This window comes from Rattus rattus, chromosome 4 (assembly GCF_011064425.1).
Source record: "Rattus rattus isolate New Zealand chromosome 4, Rrattus_CSIRO_v1, whole genome shotgun sequence".
Taxonomy (NCBI): Eukaryota; Metazoa; Chordata; class Mammalia; order Rodentia; family Muridae; genus Rattus; species Rattus rattus.
In genome coordinates, this window is record NC_046157.1 from 45633197 (window position 1) to 45642048 (window position 8852).

Genomic DNA, 8852 nt, shown 5'->3' on the forward strand with positions numbered 1-8852 from the left:
CTCTTTGAATAGGCATATTCCCAAGAAAGATAATACTAAGTGTGATGTTATGAAGGTTATTTGCACTGTTTCTTCTTTAGTTTAGTATTCAAAATCTTTGTCTTTATATTGAATGTGTTTGTTTTCTTTGCTTATATTTTATACTACATTCTTTTATAGACATTTCATAATTATTAGATTTCATATCTTCTTTGCTCTATTTGAAACATTAATGTTTTCTACATGTGTATTTTAATCCTTGTGTATGTATTCATTCATTTTGTGACAGGAAAGAGCCACTCAACTTGTGCATACTTAAACAGAGGTTTGTCACCATGCTGCATCCCCAGTTATATTCGTGTTTGATTTGAAAGATTATCAATGTATAAGTCAATACCTACCTTTGTAGGCACCCAGATATTTTTAGCTCTTCATGATCTTCATTTTTGTTCTTCAGCTCTTTTCTTAACATTTTTTTGTTCCTCTTTCCACATCAAGTGTTAAATTAATTATTTAATGATTTATAAAATTGTTTTTATTTGCTTGAGAACATACTGCAAATTAAGATCACTTTGATTTTTTTGTTCTTGTTTTTGTTTTATTTTTATTGGATATATTTTTTATTTTCATTTCAAATGTTATTTCCTTTCCTAGTTTCCTGTCCATAAGCCCCCACATCCCCTCCCCCTCCCCAATAAGGGTGTTCCCCCTTCTACTCCCCCTTAATTTCCCTGCACTGGGGGTCCAACCTTGTCAGGGCCAAGGGCTTCTTCTTCCACTGGTGCCCAACAAAGCCATCCTCTGCTACATATGCAGTTGGAGGCATGACTCAGTCCATGTATAGTCTTTGGGTAGTGGTTTAGTTCCTGGAAGCTCTGCTTGGTTGGCATTGTTGTTTTTATGCGGTAGCAACCCCCTTCAGTTAAGATCACTTTGAAATATTATACCTGAACAATTTCATGTGTTCTAATTTATAGACTTAAAAAAGTCACATTAGTGTAAATTTTTCACTTTCTAGATTTTTCATTTTCTATTTTACACAAGAAGAATCAAGATATGTTAACCTAGGGGTCTTTAAAATTAATTTCCAAGTGTTTTTTTATTGAAATAATTAATCTTAATTTGATAACATCATATTTTAAATGTTTAATTAATTTTATTGCTGGGAAAGGAAAGAGCAATTGATTTTGTTTTTGTTTCACATAATGATATTTGTTAGCTCCTTAAGTGAGTAAATATAAATTTGTAAAACCGTTTTTATTTTTTATTTTATTTGTGTGCTTTTGTGCATGTGACATAACATGGAAATATTAGTGTACTTTCAATGGAGGTTTGTAGAATGTACTAGATCACCAGGAACTCAAGCCTTACAAGGGTGCTAAATAAATAAAACATTATTCAAACATCTCCAAGTTGTGTCAGTGAAAATTGGGGGATATTTGGACATTATGTAATTCTGGAATCAAAAATCAAGTCTAATGATAGGATATAATTTATCTTGAAATGATCAATTTAAAAAGACTTGCTGATATAGTTCAGTTGCAGTGTGCTTACTACCATACTCCAGAAATATAGGTAAATATGCAGTACTTCAAACAAGAAATGTATGGTAGCAAAGGCCTCAACTCCAAACACTCTGGAAGCTGATTTCAGATGATCAGAAATAAAGGACAGACTGAGCTACTGATTGAAAATCATCCAAAAATTATACTTCCCAGTTTAGGTAAGTATTTTTGAGTCTATAGTTGGTAGATCTTCAGGTACTTTTAATGTTGTGTAAAACTTTCCTGCCACAGAGATTATTATACTATAATATCTAGAAAGACAATTATGTCTGCCTTTCAGGTTATTTTTTACCACTGTTGACTTAAAAGCAGCTGGTTACTGAAAGCTAGGCTTATAATAAATCAGGACAGGTTCCCCATTGTGTTCTTTCCTGAGGAATCAGCTTACTTCCTCCTGTGTTGAGCTGACAGACTTTAGAATGATCACTTTTTCTTAGAGCTGGTTGATTTCATCGGTTCCCCAGAGTGAAAGTTGTTTATGGAGCATGTGTAGTTATCACTGGTTTCTAGTTAAAATCTCAAAACTTTACCTTGCCTTTCTACCACCTAGTGCAGAATTTTTAGAGTGTATCATTTCCTTTGAGGTTCACGTAATGGCACAGTCGATGTTTGCTGTCAGCTCCTCTGGGCCATTGATTGCAGTTTCCAGATTATTAACTTTCTCTGCTAATTTGTTCAATTTCGATTTTAAACCTTTATGCCCCTTTTGTATACTATTTGTCTTTTTGTCAATTTTCATTAGTGGGGCATGAGTGCAAAACCATTAACAGCAGGTCTATGAATTTTGATCCTACCACCCACAGGATGTTCTGGGTATTGGCTGCAAAAAGTAATTTAGTGTAATATTCATACTGACACCTTTTTCTAGATCCATTGATCTTATTCTGACCATTAAAAAGCTTTATAAGTAAAAGAAAATAAGTCAAATGACTTTCTGGCAGATAAATCATCTTCCAATTAGATGACTTGACCCAGGAGACTTGTAGTCAATTTCATTTTGTTGTATTACGTTCTCTTTGTTTCAAAGAAAGCTGAATTTTTGAAAATAAAAATGATCAGGTTAATTGGTTATTTGATTTAGGTACTTTACCATTTGGTATACATTTATTTATTTACCATATATTTTCTGCATATGTATATGTGTACCACAGTGCATGTGTGAGAACATGTAAAAGAACAACTCATAGGTCTCAGTTCAATGCCCTCACTGTGTGGGTCCTGGTGATTGGATTCTAGTTGTCAGGCTTTCCTTTATCCACTGAGACACCTTGCTTGCCTTTATTACTTGTTTTTCATATCAAATTTGAACATGGTGATATATTTTAGAATATTGATATAAATATTCCAGAAAGAAAATTGAAACCAGTTGTCATTTATTAGTACATATGTATAAAACACATTTTTCAAGTAATAATAATAATATACTTGAAAAGATTTTTACATAAAGATCTCATTTTCATAATTATTAGGTCATCAATATTTCTAATATCAGGGTATATCTACTCTATAAACAATTTATGCCATATCCATTAAATGTCTTTGATAAAATAAATCAAACTTTTATCTAAGGTCTTCATAAACATTGATATTCTAAAAGCAACTTTGATTACATATTAGTAAATTTTCTGAAAAATTCCAAACCATAAATAATAATTTAATAATTAATGTTGTAAATATATTTATATTTCTTAAAGTTATAACTGAAAATTACATAACTGAAAGTCAATACTTATAGGAATTTTCAGTCTACTGAGGACATGTATATTTTCTTAGACTTCAGTATGATAATACTTTAGCATTAAAATGTATTATCCCCTCAATGAGGATGCGGTTCTACTTGATAGTGCTATTTAGAAATGCTATCATTTTGAAGAAGATATCATGAGTTAAGTGCTGATGAAAGTAATTGAAAGTCAATGCAAATCAAAATATTTTTCCTCAAAGGCAGAAATAATTCTTGTGAACTTTCGCACATAGCTATGTTTTGGCAAAATAATGGATTTTAAATGTTAGTAAGAGAAAATGGGGTTAATATGTATACTAAAATGTAACAATTATATTTAGGTAGGAAGTTAATCAAATATCATGTCTATGCCTATGACTTTTAAAATATTATGTTTAGAAGTAAGTATAGAAAATTTAAAAAGTTATATAAATGTTTGTGGTTTAAAGTTTAACAATACCGACAATAGCTTTAATTTGATTTTCCACGGTCAAGTCTTCAACACTGGAAAATCTTTATACAAATACTTGAACAGTACTATTTAAAGCTTTTGTAATATAGAAGTATTTATCAACATAAACCAATCAACTGAAATTCAAAAATCCACATATTTTATTAATTTGGCCTATTTTCTTTTTAACAATTGAAATGTATTGAGCTGATAACTATACAATTCAAAGTTTAGATCAAGATTGCTTAATAAAATATTATGCTATAAATCTCTAAACATATGTAGAAAAGTTACTCTTTATAAATTTATTATATTAAATATTGCCATACTGATGAATCTAGGATATTATCTTAGAAAATTACTAACAGTAACATTTAATATCATTTATTTGTAGGAATATGTCAAAATATTTGTTTAAATTATAGTTGATGAAGTTAACTTTCCATTACTATAAAAAATGTCAATACAATACAATAACATATATATTGATGTATATATGACATATATGTCAAGTAAGGACTAAAAAATAGTATGATAACATAGTATAAGGAACTATTGAAAATTTCATTAAAAATGACTTCTTCCAATTTTTTGTCTTCAAAAAATACAGTAAAGCAAATTTTGTTAAAAATGTTTTAGACAACAAATTCAAGTTTTAAAAGAAAGTTAGAATATTGAGAAAGTCAGTGTTTTGATCATTTCCAACAAAGGTATAATATATTATCTAAATTATGGATCTTAGATGTGTGGTAGAAACATAAAAGGATTCATGTTACTGCAAATAATTGTTACCAACAAATGATTATGTTCATCAATACTTTAAAAACTACGAACAACTGTAACTCAGTTTTGCTGTGATTGACACTGTGATGAACATGTAAGGATATACAACTGGGATAGGAATGATGAAATTAGCACTTTTCTTTCATTTTTGTTCATAGCTGTTGATTGTGTTCACTGACTCCTTCTGAATCTGATGGAGACCATCACACCTCTGTTTTTGCTCCTTAAAAGTTTAGGAATGTACTTGCACTGCTGTCAAACAAACAAACAAAAAATAGCTGAGGAGAGGATTGAGGAACAACTTATGACTAAGGGTTTTACTGCTGTGAAAAGATATCATGACCAAGGGAACTCTTATAATGACAACATTTAATTGGGGCTGGCTTACAGGTTCAGAGGTTCAGTCCAGTATCATCAAGGCAGGAAAATGACACATCCAGGCAGGCATGGTACAAGAGGAGTTGAGAGTTCTACATCCTCATCTGAAGACGGCTAGTGGAAGACTGACTTCTAGGCAGCTAGGATGAGGGTCTTAAAGCCAACACCCACAGTGACACACCTACTCCCACCGGACCACACCTCGAAACAGTGCCACTCCCTGGGTCAAGCACATACAAACCATCATATGCAGGAATGTGAATGCTCAATAAAAGTGCCCATTAGCATGAAGAACCACACAGATATGACTGAGAATTTATAAAATCTGTATCTATTGTGGTTTCCACTAAAGTTGTAGAGAATAACACCAATCATGCTCTCCTCTCTCCTAGCATTATTTCTCTGCTAACTTAGGGAGAAGTCTTTTGACTTTCACAACTTTCTTGAGTTTCTTCATTATAATGTGTTTTGTAACTTTCTAAGTTTTATGACTTTCCCATTCCTTCTAGACAGAAATGTTTCTATTTGATGAAATAGCTCTACAACATACAGTATGATATATAGAGTAAGTTTTGTCTAGAAAATAAGAAAATGTATTGCCAAGGTACAACAGAATTTGTTACAAACAAGGTCTCCATGGACTACTAGGTATTATAAACTATCAACCTACTGGAATCAAGACATTTTCAGTACCTAAAGTAAAAACCTTAAAAATTATTATATTATGTGTGGATGAAATATTTGTTAACATATGTCTGTACCTCACATATACCCCAGGTACCAAAAGAAGCAAGAATAAGGCATTTGATTCCATATAACTAGGCTTACTGATGGACGTAACTGTCGTGTTAATGCAGAGAGTAACACCCTTGTCTTCTTCAATGACAGTAAATTTATTCAATACTAAGCCAACTGTCTAGCACCAAGGTCATAACATTAAAAAGAAAAATATCTGCAGGTTACTAAGGGACAACATTAGGAATTACCTTGAATTTCTGCCTATTTGAGATGATCAATATCTTCAATCTGTTTTTACTTTGACAATCATTACCATTGAATGGGGACTATAATTCACAGAAGATCTTGAAGTATTAAATGATCATGTTCAATTAAATAACAAGTTATGCATTCATTCTGTTGACACTTAAAATTACCAGAAGTTACCAGGCTTATTGAATGCAGAGAGTGAAAGAAAGGAAATTTCTTTTCTTAAAGAATGTTAGCTTCATTTAATTTTATCTGTATACTTGTTTTATAGGTTATATAAACATGAGTACCATGTAGGTGCCTGATGACTGCAAGGATCAAACGATGGTGGAGTCCCTGGAACTGAAGTCATTGCTGGATATAAGCCACTATTTGGGGTGTTGAAAGCCAAATTCATGACTGCTTCAAAATCAACAAGTCCTATTAACCTTTGACCAATCTCTCCAGAAGCTCAAATTCTGGGTTCTATTGCCACTATATATTCCTTGTCATTAAATCCAAAAATTACTCAATGTGTAATCAGGATTTATTAATAATATAATTCATCAGATTGGTTTATAAAACAATACAGAGCCCAAACAATCTCAAAAAAAAATCTAACAGCATAATAAAACCTACTCCATTTGGACAGACTTAGATAAAACTTGTCCAAATGAATAGGATAAGCTAGCATTCTATAGAAACAAAGAACTTAGTGTAAATTTATTCACCTAAATTACTTAATTAAAGGTGTGTTTACTGGAAAATGAGCATAACGGTTTGAATTTTGCTTCCATGTACACATGGATGGTTTTATTTTACACATTTGTATGTATATGAATGAAGATTAAAACCAAGCACCAATCAATAGGCTGAGTTATACAATCCAAGACAGACCCGGAGATGGGTCAGTCTGTAGTGAATACTGAAGACACCGTATATGAATGCAGAATGTACTTCCTAGGTCTTAAAACTGGTTTCCTGGTGATGTTTCATTTGCCCCTTTCTTTTTGATTGTAGGAACACACAACATGAGATGCTGTTCTTTGTGTTGTTAGTATACAGAATTTGAAGAAAAGGAGCCACATTGCTTATCAAATCCTCACTACTTACCAACCTGTATATCTAAAACTCATATACAGAGGCTCACGTTGCCTTTTCCCCAGCCCCAGGATCTAAAACCTACTATCCTAAATATATTTATAGATGTTTGTAATTTTAGCATTTGCCATACATGTGGGTTAAGTAATATTTGTCCTGTTGTGAGAATGACTCACTTTGGATAGTTCCCACTTTTTAAACAACAGTGAGTTTATTGTGGCATGCAGTATTTTTTTTTTGTTCTTTTCTTATTTTTTTAACAGACTTAATTCATTTATTTTTCTTGTATAAAAACCTTTATGTGGTAGCCACAGCTGGAGCCTGGGTCCTCTGAACAGAGACTCTGATGTGGGTTTTCACAAGATGGTCAGTGAATTCCTGATACGGAGACTTGGTGAACACAGTCTCTTTCCAGAGGTCAGGGGTCAGGTAGCTGTAAGTCTTGAAGATGGCATCAAAGGTGGCCTCGGCAAAGTTGCCCAGGGTGGCAGTGCAGCCCCTGGCTGAAGTGTAGCAGTCATCTATACCGGCCATCATCAGTAGCTTCTTGGGCACAGGAGCAGAGACAATGCCAGTGCCTCTGGTGGCAGGGATGAGATGCACCAGCAGAGAGCCACAGTGGCCAGTCACCTTGCATGGCACAGTGTGGGGCTCGCCAATCTTGTTCCCCCAGTAGCCTCTCCGCACTGGGATGATCGAAAGCTTGGCCAGGATGATGGCCCCTCGGATGGCATGGCTACCTCCTTGGAGCCTGCACCAATACCACATGGCCATTGTGGTCCCCAATGGCGACAAAGCCTTAAACCTGGTCGCTGGCCACAGCCGAGTCTCTTCTGCACTGGCATGGTTTTCAGAACCTCATCCTTTAGAGATGCACCCAGGAAAAAGTCAATAATCTCAGACTCCTTAATGGGCAGGGAGAACAGGTAGATCTCCTCCGAGGACTTGACCTTCATGTCCTTAACCAGGCGACCTAGCTTGGTGACAGGGATCCACTCCTTGTCTTCAGCTTTACCATGAGCCCCGCGCCTCGACCAAGTGCATGGCCTCGACTACAACCGCGGCCCCTAAGGCCGCTACCGAATCCTCCGCGGAAGCCACCGTTGCCTCCTAATCCTGGGCCCCGGGTCCTCCGGGCCCTCCCGCTGCACGCACGTCATCCGCCATTTGGGTCATCAGCCATTTGGTGTTTTCCCAAAGAAGAAGAAGCTCTTTGTTCTTTTCTTAATTACCTAATTACGTTTTACTCCCTACGTATGACACATATTTGTGAAGTCCATTTATCCATGTTTGAAAACAGCTTGTTTCTACATCTTCCCTATTGCTAGCAATGATGGGATGTGTAAATAAATATTTCAATGTTTTTGAATGTTGGTCAGAATTTTCTGAAACACTGTTAGCTCTGATTGTAACACTATCTTTAACCCAAAAATTTGGTAATCACTTGCCAATGAGAAATTAGTTTTCTCTAACGAAGTTAGAGAAACATTATTCTTAAAGCTTGGCCCCATGCCTAGCTGTAGATGGCCAACAGAAAATGAACTCAATGCATCTTTAGAGCTTCCTCATTTCACAGTGTGTCAGGTCATTTTTTAATCCTTAAATATCCTTTTTGGATATATTATAGATTCCAGATTTTTGGTTTTATGGGATGCCCATTTGTGTGAATGTGTGTCTCTGCATCTACCTGGGTTTCTTATGCTTTTTCTTTGCCTCTTTTTCTTCTGTTATTTTTCCATATGCTAATTTGTTTGTTTTGTTTTTCTCTTATTTCATTGTCATATTTTATTCCTTATATTCGCGTTTGTTCTCTAAGGAGAGACAGAAAATATATGGATTCTGACAAGAGAGGATGTGGGGAGGAACAGGGAGGAGTTCGGATAGGAGAAACTGTAATCAGAATATA

General features: G+C 34.4%; 1 pseudogene; it reads right to left on the minus strand.

Annotated features, from left to right (window-relative positions):
• Nucleotides 1-7243: 7243 nt before the first annotated feature.
• On the minus strand, nt 7244-8113 carry LOC116897959 (annotated as a pseudogene).
• Between the last annotated feature and the right edge of the window lie 739 nt (nt 8114-8852).